This window comes from Phycodurus eques, chromosome 11 (genome assembly GCF_024500275.1).
Source record: "Phycodurus eques isolate BA_2022a chromosome 11, UOR_Pequ_1.1, whole genome shotgun sequence".
Taxonomy (NCBI): Eukaryota; Metazoa; Chordata; class Actinopteri; order Syngnathiformes; family Syngnathidae; genus Phycodurus; species Phycodurus eques.
This window is the reverse complement of record NC_084535.1, coordinates 17,315,234-17,330,974: the sequence shown is the minus strand read 5'-3', so window position 1 is coordinate 17,330,974 and position 15,741 is coordinate 17,315,234.

Below are 15,741 nucleotides of genomic sequence, written 5' to 3'. Positions count from 1 at the left end.
ATTGTTAAGATAGTGGATTTTTTGTTTGTATGGATAAAGATTCATTTCAGATGCTTTTTATTTCATATTTGGGGCGACTGTGGCTCAGTTGGTAGAGCCAGTCGTCCACTGACTGAAGGGTTGGCTGTTTGAATCCCGGCTCCTGTCGAAGTGTCCTTGGGGAAGACACTGAACTCTAGATTGCCACCAAGTCGGCATTGTAAATAAGAGACTGTTCTCAATTGCCTTACCTGGTTAAACATCCATCCATCCATTTTGTGTACCGCTTTATCCCCACAAGGGTCACGGGCGTGCTGGAGCCTATCCCAGCAATCTTCGGGCGAGAGGCGGGGTACACCCTGAACTAGTCGTCAGCCAATCACAGGGCATGGGGCACATATAAACAAACAACCATTCACACACACATTCAAACCTACGGGCAATTTAGAGTCTTCAATCAACCTACCATGCATGTTTTTGGGATGTGGGAGGAAACCGGAGTGCCTGTAGAAAACCCACGCAGGCACGGGGAGACCATGCAAACTCCACACCTCAGAACTGTGAGGCAGATGTACTAACCAGTCGTCCACCGTGCCGCTTTCCTAGTTAAACAAAGGAAATTCAATTTAATTGCTTTCTGTGGGTCAGAGAAGGATTTAATCATCACAGGTGACACCATTCGTCTTGTCTCCTTGGTTTGTAGCTTCCTCTGTTTTTACTTCCACTTTAAGAGTGTTTGTTTTTGTGAAGCAGCAAAATCAGCTGGACACACCCAAAACGGCCAGCTTTAACATTAAACATTCATGAACTGCAGTGTAGTGGGACTAATGCAGAAAGGTCATTCAAGAATGATCACTTTATTGAGGTGCAGCACCTCACATAAATGCACAGTTGCTAGCAATAAATAATTGTTGTACCTTTGGACCTTATGTGGTCCTTTCTTAAAAAAAAAAAAAATTCCATCGATGCATATTGACAACTCCTCTCAGACACAATAAGTAAAGTATATACTATGCATATCTGCAAACAATAGACCATTGAGGGTTTCTACACTGTACTTTACATTTTCTGTACAAGTGATAAAAAATGGTTTGGGCAGGAGGAAACAAAAGCAGAATTTCATGACAAACCAACCAGAAATTTCCATTATTCATTCATTTATACAACTGCACCTATATCAAATAATGTAAGCACAGAAAAATAAATAAATTAACAGTTACCTAAAAAAGATGATATTGCACCACATTAGTCCTTTGGCCTTGTATGTGGATTTTAGTTAAAGTCACATTTTAGTTGACGTCACAAAGACATAAATGCCATTTGAGAGTAATCACGGGGGATATGATTCAATGTACTGGGAGTGGCTTCATGAAGGGCCTGCAAAACAAATCACATTACACCACAATTAAGACTGGGGAGGCCTCTGGAGTCCAGCCTGAAGTCTCAGCAATAAACCTCTCTGTCTTGCACACTTAACACCCCGCAGGTATAACTGCTATCTTTCCATCTACTGTACTGTACTATGAGAGTAAGAGACCACTCACACAAGAAGGAAATCTGGCTCAGTGGGCAGCGAGCTCATCAGGGCTGGCTGTCATCTTCAGTAAAACATTCGAGGAGTGATCCTGATGTTGTCTACAATTACAATTTACAGGTAATTTGGATTTTTAATTTTTATTTTTTTTAAACATGCATCATTCAGCAATTAAATTAATATTTTGTTACACGGGAATAGTATCAATGAACAGTAAAACAGAGGGATCATTTAAATGCACATTGAGTATTGATAATGTAAACTTTCAGGGGACTGACACACTACCACCGATATTTTTCTAGGAATACAAACATACTCTTCCTTTCTTGTAATGTCAATTCATTGAAACAAAAATATCAAGCAATAATGAGACGTCTGTCGCTATAGCTAGTGATGTTAATTAACCACTCAGCAAAACAAGAACATGCACATGCTGCCGTGACACTCTCTCAGTCACTTTTTACAAACAAGCTAACCTAAGCTCATCCCTCAAATACAGAGATCTTCGAACATGAAGATGTCATACTTCCTTGACATTGATAACCTCTCACTTCAGTGGCACTTTACAATGTCTCCACAAGGATGTGCAAATTCCCCATACAAACGGCAATGATTTACATGTGATTTTTTGTCATGATATGTAATGCTGCCCTGCGTGGCTGCACATCGGCCCAGATTTTCCTGTGTGCTTAAGTCATAAAAGGTGCGCAGCTGCACACTTTTCTGGCTGCACGGATTCTCCCATCCACTTCATTCTGTCATTCACCATCTTTGCAGCAGATACACACTCTAGGTGGAGCAACCCTAAAATGTGGGCACACGCCCTGTCAAATCTGGTTTTGTCCGCATTCTCCAGTTTGACTTAAGCATGGTGTCGGTGGCCGGCATGAAAGGACTAGCCTTTGCAGTTTTTTTTAATTACAGGGATCCAACTATGACAACTACGTTCATTTTAATAGCAAAGTGGCAAGTTAGATATTTAATCCTTTGTTTTTATTTTATACCAATTGTCAAAATATGTCTAAGTTAAAGTCACTTGCCCAGTCCGTGGCACAAGGAAGGTTGGGTATCACTGATCTATATAACGGCAGGCACAAAGCCTTTTTTTATTGCCAGACCTCCAAAAATGCCAGTCATTGGATTTATTTCATACAGAATTAAAAAATATGCTCTCCTTCAGAGTGTGTTATGTTAGCCACAGCGGTGGGCATGTCCTGAGTGGCCAAAAACACATACACTTTGTAAAGTATTTTCATCTTGAATGTGTTAAATTAAGTTAAAGTGTTTATTTTTCTCATGGATTTCAATGACATTCATGAATGGTAACGGGTTTATTGTACCTTCTGCCTTCCAAAGCAAGAGTATTTAGTCGTTCTACCCGTCACTATGTCTGCTAGCATGGATAGTTGAACAAAGATAATCCATCCATTCATTTTCCGTATCGCTTATCCTCACTAGGATTGCGGCTGTTCTGAAGCCTATCTCAGCTGACTCTGAACTGGTCACCAGCCAGTTGCAGGGCACATCTAGACAAACAACCATTCGCACACAGAGTCACACCTACAGGCAATTTAAAGTCCTCAGTTAAACTACCATGCATCTTTTTGGAATGTGGGAGGAAACCAGAGTACCTGGAGAAAACCCACGCAGGCACAGGGAGAACATGCAAACTCCACACAGGCAAGGCGGGATTTGAACACTGGTCCTCAGAACTATGAGGCAGATGTGCTAAGCAGTCGGGCACCATGCCACCCAACAAAGATACTTTTTACATTTAATTAATAAAAAAAATTATCTTTCACTACACACTAGGTTGCCACGGCATCCTGGTTGGGAATCAAGGATTGAACAATTTCAACAAACATTTGTCGGGCTATTGAGTATGCTCTGAGTACACAATGAGTTTGTTCAGTGGCTGCTGCTTTTATTTGTTTGTTTGAAGCATTAGAAGGTTAGAGAAATGCAAGCAGGTTGTTACTGTGCTTGGGGATGTTAATTATGCTTTATTTGTTTTGTTTTTGTGTCTCTATGTTCACATGCTTGTTTATATTCTGTCAGTCTTTACATGAGAATTTTTTAACTGCCTACTACATCCCACATGCATTACTTACTAATAGAAATGATTATAGCATGTATTGCATAAACTAGCATAAACTACAAACAAACAGACATACAACAATTATTCCTTTACAATGTTAATAATGCTCAGTTTGATGACAGTTATGAGAAATGTTAATTTAATAATACTGATATATAGTATATATCCATATTCCATTTACCGACACTAATGACTCACTGCAAAATTGTGTGTGCGTCCATAGGGTGCCATTGCCCGACAGTTACTGATGTGACCACACATCCACCAGTCAGCTGGATACAGCGCCCTTCCTACTGCCACAGGCCTAAAACGTGCTAATTAGGTTGATTGGAAACTGTAATTACTCATAGGTGTGAATGTGAATGAGAATGATCCAAAGTCAATCATCTGTTATCTCTTTAATGGCTGTCAATCTATTCTGAGATCAACTCTCACCAAGTGTCAACTGTAGGTCACAACTCAGTGGACATACCAAAAAAAAAAAAAAAAGGAGTCTTTGTGAAAATATTTAGTTTCAGGGTTATCTGTCTGATTATTTAATGATTGATAAAAAAAAATACTAAAAATGTTTTCAGACTTTCGTCAGGCAGGGATGAAATAATTAATAAAATACTCATAAACCTGCAAAACAGAGGGTAGAGACTGATCTAATCTAATCCGGTTCATAATTACTGTCTTTTTATTTTTACTCTCACTCGAATAAAATGATTACGTCCTGCTTGTGTTTTCTTTCTGAAATACCAAAGGTCCAAATTCTAAAAAAAAATCACTCATCTACAGTTAAAAAGAATTACCAAATTAAAGAAGAATTGAACAACGTAACTCATATTAAAAGTATAACTGCTGCAAGAGTAAACCATGCTTTCCACAATATTACATTATAGACCTTAAATGTACTAAATCACATTGCAGGATAGTCATACAAATCAACAATTAAAGCACACAATCTGTGACGAATTGTGTGGTAAATCAAATTTAGAGTGAAATCAATCCATCCATTTTCTGTACCGTTTCTCCTCACTAGGGTGGCAGACGTGCTGGAGCCTATCCCAACTGTCTTCGGGCAAAAGGCGGGGTACACCCTGAATTGGTCACCAGCCAATCAACACAGAAAAAATATTTTGTCTTGAAATGTCAACTTGAATATGGTTATTTGAGTGTCTCATCATTCCCACCGCGCTGTGCTTGGGCTTGCTTTTGTCTCCTAGCACATGAAGTAAAGATGATCATGAGTGACAGGGACTTTTACATCTCGCCCCAATTAGCGACTCACTTGTGTGTCCACCCGCCCCTCTCCCACAACATTTGCTACTGGAGGAGCATTCACACATGCCCATCGGTCACTCACCTTTTCTTAACCCAATGATGAAAATGCCTCCACATAAGCACCCCATACACACACAAACACACACCACACACACACGCAGTCGCCTCCAGACTCAATCAGATGCCTGTTGCCACCATTGTCACAGCCAGCCACCATCATGAGCATATGTGATTTCTGTTAAATCTGGACTTGCCTCATTAAGTCTAGAGACATTTGGCATCATAAATTTACAATCACAGCAAAGATGAGTGTATTTCAAGCAAGCTCGTACCATTGATATGTGGGAATTGTTGCAAATGGACAAATCAATGCTATGATTGTTTGCATTAGTTTGTTGTTCAAAATGCTGTTTTTGGCATTTTTCTCACAGTGCACAATATCAGTGATCAGCACCCTGTGTGCAGCCTTGGTTGATAGCCATGAGCAACTCCACTGCAGGACCTTAAGTCAGCACAAAATGGTACATTAAACATTGAAATGCTTTTAGCGCTCCAGCTTGGAAAATAACACTCAATAGTGTGATTTTTTTTTTCTTTGCACTGTACCAGTGAACACATCCACTATGAGTAATGTGATCAATGAGAGCGCAATGTGATGATCTTTTAATTGTGTGTCTGGGAATGGAACACATTCAGGAAGAAGTAAACATACTCAGTAACCTGAGTGCAGTTTTAGATCAAAAGAGCACCCCAGACATTTGGGAAATACTGAACTAAATTTTCTATATTGATCGCCAATCAGTTCCACGGGTGAACATGAAACATTAACTTCATCTCTTCCGTCCGTGCATGTCCTGTATTGAGTCTTCTCCAGAACACTTCCAAAGTTAGAGAGTGAAGTGTGCTGTAGACATAGAGGCAGAATTTTAGAATAATTTTATGCCTCGCCTCATGTTCAATGAAAAATACATCAGACTATCTGTGGTTTGAAGGGAAACACTGAGCTTTGGTGATCGGTCATTACTGTAGACTCACAGAACTCTTTTTGCAGATAAAGTGCTTTCCACATTTAATAATAATTACTCAGTAGTGCTTAAACTCACAGATTTAACGACCAACTACATTTGCTGTGAGTCTCTGGAAAATAAAAGGCATGATTGCCAGGCTGTCACTTTCCAGCAAACCAAGATAAAACCTGCAGCACATTGACAAGGACTCAAAGCCTTTGCATGCCAAAATAAAACTTATTAAAATTCTGCTCCAGCAGAAGTAGGAAGAATAACAAATATTGAATGTGACTTGCGAGTACAGTAACTGTGATATTACCGTTTGAGAACGAACTATGCATGGTAAATGAACAGAGCCTTAGTGCGGCATAATGTGGATTGATACTCTCATAATAACCGTGCTCGACAAAGATGACTTAAAAAGAAAAAAAAACAGCCCTCCAGCTATCTGTCGCCGTCGCTCTTTTTATTTCAGTTACACTTGGCATACTAATGCAAATTTGATGGGATGTAAACAAACTCAAAGCACTATCAGTTACGCTTTTTTGTATGGATTGACATGTTGCTTTTGGTTGTGAATGGCTCAGTGTAATGACTTTCGCTATACATACTTTGTCAATTGATATTCTCTGCAAATTGTGCCAAATGTCTCTCCTTTTGGTGTGACAAAGAATTGCAGTTTGGCAAATTATTCTACACAGTATGATTATCCTATTTTCATTTCAAATGCATGTTATTGAGGAGTTTTTTTTACTCAGCGTTTTAAATTGAAGCAAGTGAGAAATTCCTCTCAGCATGCAAACAAACTATACTGTACACTGTATGATTGTAATTCATGTTATAGTGAAATGGAAAGATGAGTTTCAATCACACTAAACACATGCTTCTGAATTTGAATATTTTAGACGATGGAGTGTCATTGTCTTACACTACAATGCATTGACTCTTTTAACTTTGAATGAACATATAATATTATTACTGATGGTGCTGTGGTTCACTTGCCTAACTTCTGTACTGGCAGCTTGGTTCTAGTTCCCCTGTCGTGACAATGCTAATATGAGTGTGAACCAACCTGTCTCTATATGTGCCCTATGATTGACTGGCAACCAGTTCAGGGTGTAGTCTGCCTTTCGCCCAAAATAAGCTGGGATAGGCGCCAGCTCCCCGCAACCTTGAAGAGGATGTAAGGTATAGAAAAGGAATGGATGGAATATATAATGTATAAAATATGCTTGCTCCATCATACACACTAAGGTGCAGCATAGTTGTCACAAACACCTTTTTTCACATAAAGCATCCCTTTTCCTGACAGCTCAGGCCCTATAAACACACTGCTTTGCGGGAAAATGGCAGCATGTGCCACAGCGATTCTCATCAGCCTTGTATCCACGAGACAATATTTTTTTCCACCCGATCCCGAACACGGCAGCCCGCCATCCATCCTCCTCGACACACTTGCCTGGTGTGACAGTGACTTGAGATTGGCCCGGTGAGGGGAGGAAAGACTATCCATTAAAATCAGCCCATGTTGGTCCATACATCAAACACCCCGCAGGACTTCACCTCCAGGAGGGACTGTCTTACACCTGAACGTCCAGTCACTGTCTCTATGGCTGATTTATGACATGCTGGATTGAAGATTTAATGTGCAGTCTCACTGGAACTGCTTGGGACTCGGGATCAGAGTTGATAGGAAACGGTAATTACAGCCAGGGGGAGCCTCACTGGGAGTCTGGAGCCTTGCAGAGAGTTGGTGTCATAAGGCCAATAGATTTGTCAGGAGAACAACAAGTCCTTGTTTGTGGGAAAGAGTGGAAAAAAGCACTTTTGAGCAAATTTAAGTTACCAGAAGTAGTCTCCTTTGTGACAGTTCTGCCAAGAGGGAATGACTAAGTCTTTGCACTCCGACAATGACTTATGTATAAGATACTCATGATTAATGAAACCAGGAAGACAGAATCACATTTACTGACAACACTAAGAAAATCTTCCAATTAATATAATGTATGCCTTCTAAAGAAGAATGACTCAGGTTTAGGAGAACAATAGCCTCGGGGAAAAGCAGAGATAGAGCAGGGCATACCCAACAACTTGCCCCCTCCAGCCTCTGTAAGTAGCGAGTCTTTTGTTGTTCTTTTATAAAAAAAAAAAAAAAAAAAAAAAAAAAAAAAAAAAAAGAACTGTAGAATTTTATTAAGGTCAACACAAACAATAAATCGCAAACTCCATCCCTACACATTCTTGCTTTATTTTTTACTCTCCACCAACACCCTGATTTTTGCAAGCAACAACTCAATCTGTCATTCTCCAACTATGCCACCCAAACCACTTATTCCATAACCTTACAAGCCACCATCTCAGTTTCTCCCACTCTCTATAAATGAGAATCAGAATCAGTTCCCCCCTTCTCTCGTCTGACATGAACAAGGGGAATCTTCCGGGTGTGAGCACTCAAAAATTGGGACTAGTGCAGTGGCAAGCCTGTCTGCAGTCACACAGGACATCATAGACCAATACTAATGACTGCTTACAAATGGATCACCCAAAAGGCTTGAAAACAATGTTTCAGTCTGTCTCTTCTCCATAAATACACAGAAGCACAATAAAATGTGTATGCCCTGTTTATCTGAGTGACCATAAAAAAAAAAAAAAAAGTTAAATCAGGTAATGAATCAACGTTTTATAATTTCATCAGTTTTCATGGTGCTCGTAATAGACTATACAATTGGCCAAGATCATTTTAAAGTCTCCCTTTTTGCAGCTTACAAAAGAAGCAACACAGTCATAACACAACAAATAAAATCCCATTGCTGCCACATTACTATACAAATACATGCAACCTTGTCTTATTCTGTGTTTAGGATTACATAATCAGCATGTCTGCAAAGGGGATTAAATGTATGTGAGATGTGCATGAATACAAAATTGAATATTCCTCTTTTTGATGTTTTTTCCCTTAACGCTGTATGATGTGAATGTTAAAATGAGGTCAGCCAGGCCTGACGAAGAAATTACATGATTTAATGGCACCCCAGGGGAAGTTTAAATATAGCTTTGCATTACGTCTGGTCTCCAACAGCACAGCATGACACCTATAAACATCTAGATCCCGCATAAATCAGGCTGTGAACAGTGTGCAAATACCACAAGTTTAGGCCTGTGCAGGCACTTGCTAATTTTGTCGTCAAATGTATGGACAATTTGGGCGGAGGTGCTGTTTCAGAGACTGGACAAGTTCCCCACACAGGTGATGAAATTTAAGAACATTAAACAAGGATTAGCCAACAGCCAATTTTACATGACATTAACATTAAAGTGGTATTGACTGAGATGCCCCACTGAGCAATGTGTGGATTTCCCCCCCTAATAGTTTCACCATTGATTTGTATTCAAGGTAGGGAATCTCTTTCATGGCGACTTCTAAGTAATTTCACCATCTCATCTTAAAAAAGGGCATGTGCATTTAATAATCTTATGGTAAATACAGGGGAGGGAAACTGGGGCTTTGGGAATGAAACGCTCAATCCTGTAAGGAAATTAAAACATCAATCAATAACAACCAGGATAGATTTCAAGTGAGAAAATTAAGTCCGATCTTCTTTTGTGCTGAGACACATGAAATGAGATGATTCCTGAATGGTACTTTCCATGCAGGGGGTGTTTTCTTCCCTGAAAGCTTTTCGTTTCATTTACAACAGCAGATGGATGAATATATGACTTTTGGTTAGGGTTTGAGCACAACACAGTAACACAATTACGAGAAACATATTTAGGTAAACACATTTGATACATTTTATTTAATGCATGAGGGGAAATGTATAATTTTTCTTTTTAAATATACGAGCTAACTTGACACACCAAAAAAATAATTGTGTGGACAGAATGAAGCAAGGGAAATAAATCAGAAACTGAGAAGTTTTTATGGTTGTGTGCCTTGCTCGAGGACACCTTGGCAATGCTCAAAAAGAGAACTGGCAGGTCTCCAGCAATGAGTCAATATTTTTGGTCCATAGCAGGTTTTCAGTCTGGGCTGAGGGTTGGGCACTGACCTAAAACAAAATGTTGCCTTTACAAAGATGATCATGCTCTGTTTTTATTGACACTGTCGATATACTGCATTTGTTTGTATCTGTTTTGTATTAAGGCTGTACTTTGCATTGATATAGAATTACATTGCTTTATTACCATGCTTATGATATTTTACAATTACATTTTGCTCATATAAAGAAAATTGGATTTGTTGAATTTGACTTTATAGCTATCTAGAGCCTTGCTTATAACCATTTACCCATTGATTTTACAGGCCTATACTGAGAAGTATATAATCTGGATGACAAAATCGGTGCCACTGCCTCACTTGGCCCCATGATTGCGAACAGCAAAAGAAATTCCTTGCAATCTTGTATCAAGCAAAATTTCAATTCAAGACAGCAAGTTGAGGTAGATGTGAGAGAATCAGATACCTTAAATGCAGTGTACAAAGGCTGTGGTGCCGGCACGGTGGACGACTGATTAGCACATCCGCCTCACAGTTCTGGGGACCAGGGTTCGAATCCCAGCCCCGCCTGTGTGGAGTTTGGATGTTCTTCCCGCGCCTGTGTGGGTTTTCTTCGGGCACTCCGGTTTCCTCCCACATCCCAAAAACATGCGTGGTAGGTTAATTGAAGACTCTAAATTGCCCGTAGGTATGAATGTGAGTGCGAATGGTTGTTTGTTTCTATGTGCCCTGCGATTGGCTGGCGACCGGTTCAGGGTGTACCCCGCCTCCCGCCCGAAGATAGCTGGGATAGGCTCTGGCAGCCCGCGAACCTAGTGAGGAGAAGCGGTAAAGAAAATGGATGGATGGATAAGGCTATGGTGGCCTCTCCTCGTTTCAGTTATTCTCTCACCAACAGCTGGATTCCACCCAGCAGGAACGTTTCACAGCACTGTATCTTTTCTTCTGTTTTTCTCTTTAATCGAAAATTCCCCTGATCTTCCAGCACCTCTACACTGTCTTCATTCATGTGTCAGGCTGCGCCCCACCTCCCACCAGCATCCTCCCTAATAAGGCAGCGACAGCCCTGATCCGTGAATGACAGCAGATTTTGTGCGTCATGCCACAGAGCAGCCATAACATGGCCAATGCAGTCTCAGAAGCAATTTAATCGGAATGAAGAGAACATTTCCAAGGAGACAGGGAATGTGGAAACTGATTTCAATTTGTGAAGAAATTTGTGCCTTATACCTCCAGTAATAAATGATCCCCATTTCAAAGATATTAGACAAATAGTAAAATGTCCCTTACTGCAAGTTTTAGCAAGGTGTAGTCCAATGTGCACCGTCAGTAAGAAGGAAAGGATACTAGACGATACTGTCACTCAAATGTTTGCGAGTAAGGCGATCGAATTTACAAGACATGCTTAGTTTCGCGTAAGATTATCTTTCTGTGTCATATTAACCTTGCCTGACTTACTAAGCAGCTACATAAAATGATGTTAAATTGTGGTGGTAATTTGGCCGTTACATTCTTTGATGGCGAGTTTACAATGAGCCCCATTACTTTCTTCCTTATTTTTTCCCCATTTACTGTGCACATGACACACGTCTGATTGACTGTTCCACACAATCACTTTGTGTGCGCCCACATTTATAATACAGAAACAAGTTAAGAATTTGTTATTCGAAAAAAAAAGAGATTTCAACAATTCCGCAACAAAAGAAGAGGACCATTGACTACAAATGACTAGATTACTATGTTTATGTGTCTGCCAAATCAATGTCACGGAAGTTGAAGTGAATGATTAACGGGGTAGCGGCCATGCCACGCAAAAGATGCCATCCACCACCCCAGCCTCACACTACTGCCACTCCCCGCCGAGGTAGACCTTAACTGCAGTCACACGCAGACTCTAAATGGATCAACACAATAAACTATCTTCAACAAGACGCAGACATTTGCTTTGCCATGCCGACGCTAAGTGAATCACGGCTGCCTGGCACTTCAAAGCGGAGACCCATGGATGCCGAGTTAGCCCCCGGACGCTAAGTTAATTAACTCGCCACCAGTCGAAGGATCGCACCAAGAAAGGCGCCTCCACTCTGTTGAGTACCACCACTTGGGAGTTGGAACAGGTAATAGCGACACCCACGGGTGACGGAACGACACTACAGACATGAGTTCATAAGACAATCTGTGACTCGACTGGGAGTTAATATTTTAAGAACTTTACATGAACGCCACTAGTGACTGTATTGCTGCAAACTTGAATTTCTAACGTCGACTATGTTGTTAACTGCACTGGATGAAATGTTCCACCCCACACCACAAATGTCACATGAAAATAGTAGTGTTCGCCACACCACACACATTTGAAACATTCAGTACAGGTATGAAAGAGGATGAGCGTGAACAATGCAGGGTGAGGAAATGGTCTCTTTATCTTAAATCCAATAATTAATATTATATTCCACTGGTTTAAAACCACAAAATAATCCTAAAATGGAAAAATAACGCCAAAAGGCAGTCCAGCCCTCGGGGTTCGCGAAGGTGGTAGAAAAGGAGGGCGGCCCCTTTTATGGCCGGAGCGGGTCAAAGTAGGAGTAGATCAGTAGGAGAAGCTTTTGGGAGTTTTGGTGGAGAAGTCTTCCTTGGGTCACCCAGACCAACTCGCCGACGACCGGGCCAGGCAGGACGCCCACCTCACCCGAGGTGGCAAGGACACATCGGATGATCAGAGCCTCCTAAAAGTGCTCCGAGCTACCCTGCTTGGGGACCTGAGCGCAGTCCGACGGAACGGACGCAACGCGACCGCTCCGAATGTCTGGCCAACAGAGACACCTGAGAGAGGTCCTGCCTGGGAACTCATTGGCCTCCCTTTTTCCTCCTTTTTTTCCTTCCTCCCTTCCGTCGAATCCACCTGTTCCCGGTGCGGACCGGGCCGGCCGAACACTCGGAGCCTGACTCGCCTGCCTCAAACGTGTTCCAGCCACCTAAATCCAACATCGCAGTCTACTAAAAGTACGGATTAGTGCATATTTGGGTTTATATTAACGAGACCAGGAGTCCTCAGCTATACGAATTCACTACACGCCCATTCTGCTCATCTCACGTCACAAATCCCTCCCTTCGCCAATGTTCGTCTGTACCTTGTTTGTTTTGTGTTTGTCTGTGTTTTATACTGTAGAAACCCCTTTTTATTCTTAAATTTTCGATAAAATTCACCACTTGCATTGATTATGTGTGTGTTTGGGTTCGGATCGAAACCTCTAGAAAGTCTAGAGAAGCCGGCGGCGTTTCTGGATGTTATTGATAAATGGCTTTTGCTTTGCATAGTAGAGTTTCAAGTTCCACTTACGGATGTAGCGCCGAACTGTATTTATTGACATTGGTTTTCTTAAGTGTTCCTGAGCCCATGTGGTGATAGCCTTTACACATTGACGTCCGTTTTTGATGCAGTGCAGCCTGAGGGATCGAAGGTCAGGGGCATTCAATGTTGGTTTTCGGCCTTGCCGCTTACATGCAGTGATTTCTCCAGATTCTCTGAACCCTTTGATGATATTATGGACCGTAGATGATGAAATCCCTAAATTCCTTGCAATTGTACGCTGAGGAACATTGTCCTTAAACTGTTCGACTATTTTCTCATGCACTCGTTCACAAAGAGGTGAACCTCGCCCCATCTTTGTTTGTGAATGACTGAGCAATTCAGGGAAGCTCCTTTTATACCCAATCATGGCACCCACCTGTTCCCAATTAGCCTGTTCACCTGTGGGATGTTCCAAACCGGTGTTTGATGAGCATTCCTCAACTTTCTCAGTCTTTTTTGCCACCTGTCCCAGCTTTTTTGGAATGTGTTGCAGCCATAAAATTCTAAGTTCATGATTATTTGCTAAAAACAATAAAGTTGATCAGTTTGAACATTAAATATCTTGTCTTTGTAGTGTATTCTATTCAATATAGGTTGAACATGATTTGCAAATCATTGTAATCTGTTTTTATTTATGTTTAACACAACATCCCAACTTCATTGGAATTGGGGTTGTATTTGTGTGAATACATACACCAAATATGGACATGTTACAGAAGAGCCCATCCATCAATTTTCTATAGCACTTATCCTTATTGGAGACAAGGGTGACCTGGAACCTATGCCAGCATACTTTAGCTGAGAGGCAGTTGCCAGCCAATTGCACGGCACATAGAGACAAACAACCATTAACAATCACATTCACACCTATGGAAAACTTAAAATTTAGAGTCTTTAGTGAACCTAATGTATGTTTTTGGAATGTGGGAGGAAGCCTGAGAAAAAAGACAGAAGCACAGGGAGAACTTGCAAATTCCATACAGGAAGGCTGAACCAAGGGTTCAAACCCCTAACCTCAGAATTTTCACAAGATCATTTTAATGATATTCTACTATGAGGTCATATAGACAGTTTTAACATATATGACACTTTTTTTTTTTTTTTACTGCACTCTCACTAGGCTTTACACGATCAGGATTTGTGGGGCCAATCACCAATCAGCAAGTTTAAAAAAAACGATACCCGATCACCGATCCCATCACAAGATGGAGCAATGTGTCTATTTACATGACTTGTTCATTTATTTTATATACTTGTGTACTGTATACTGTATCCAACTATCCATCCATTATCTGTACAGCTTATCCTCATAAGGGTTGCGGGCGTGCTGGAGCCCGTCGCAGCTCAAATTATTCTCTAGCATTTTAGGCAAAAGTTAAAAGACCAATGACCTCTCGGGGGCATTCAAGGATTGGCCACTGACATAGGTTTAGGTCAAATCAGCATTACAACATGACAGAAATAATGGGTGCTAACTTAATATAATTAAATTACTTTATTGCAATTAAATTACTTTAATAAATACTGTTAATGACATGCTTACTCTAACTTTCTCACTGTACCAGCTATATGGACGGGTGTTGTCCAGAGTTTGAGTCCGTCTGACCTTTCTTAGTCCCCCCCCACGCTGCGTTGCTTGAACGCGGCATGCTCCACGTGTACATTGTTCATTTTTCTCATCAAATTTGTTGTGTTGAAGCATTTAGAGGACGTTCCCCACGACGTACTTCAGTTGTACACAGAGTGCAAATAACTTACGTGTTGTTTGTCTGCGACACCACAAAATAGTCCCACACCGACGTGTTTTTTCACCGACAAGATTGAAAAAACTTTATTAGCCGTCAGATAGTGACAGTACTGCGCAACAAGTCACGTGACAAGGCTAAAAATAAATTGGCTTTTGGATTTATACGCGATGAAGACGCGGCGTTAAATGTCTCATGCGGAGCCGATCGATGACGTCATTGATCGGATCGGCGATTTATGACATTAAAGCCGATCAGCCGATCAGCATAAAATGCTAATTATCGGCCGATACCGATAACACCGATCAGATCGGCGTAAAGTCTAACTCTCACTAATTGTGAAACACGTTTTCTTGTATACTGTATACGTATTCATGCATGATACTGCCCCCAGTGGCCAAGGCGCACACAACAGAAGCAATGGGCATTTGAAGCATGCAATCGGGATGAACAAATTGTTTCTTATTTATATTCTTTTCAATTATGTTGTATATTTTTACAAAGTAAAATACAGTAAAGTGAGAAAAGAGGATATAAGTTAACTGCAAGTCAAGGCACGTACACCTGCACAATTTAATTACAATTTAAAAAAAATACAAGAACATATATGCAGCAATGCTTGACAACTTCAGAGAGGAATTCAGGACTTTTTTGTGTACTATTTATAATATTTATAATTACTTTAATGTTGTAGAACTGCTGTAACATGCTGTGAGGCGCCCCTACAACACAGGTCCCATTGGATTGTGCAAGTGCACTTAAT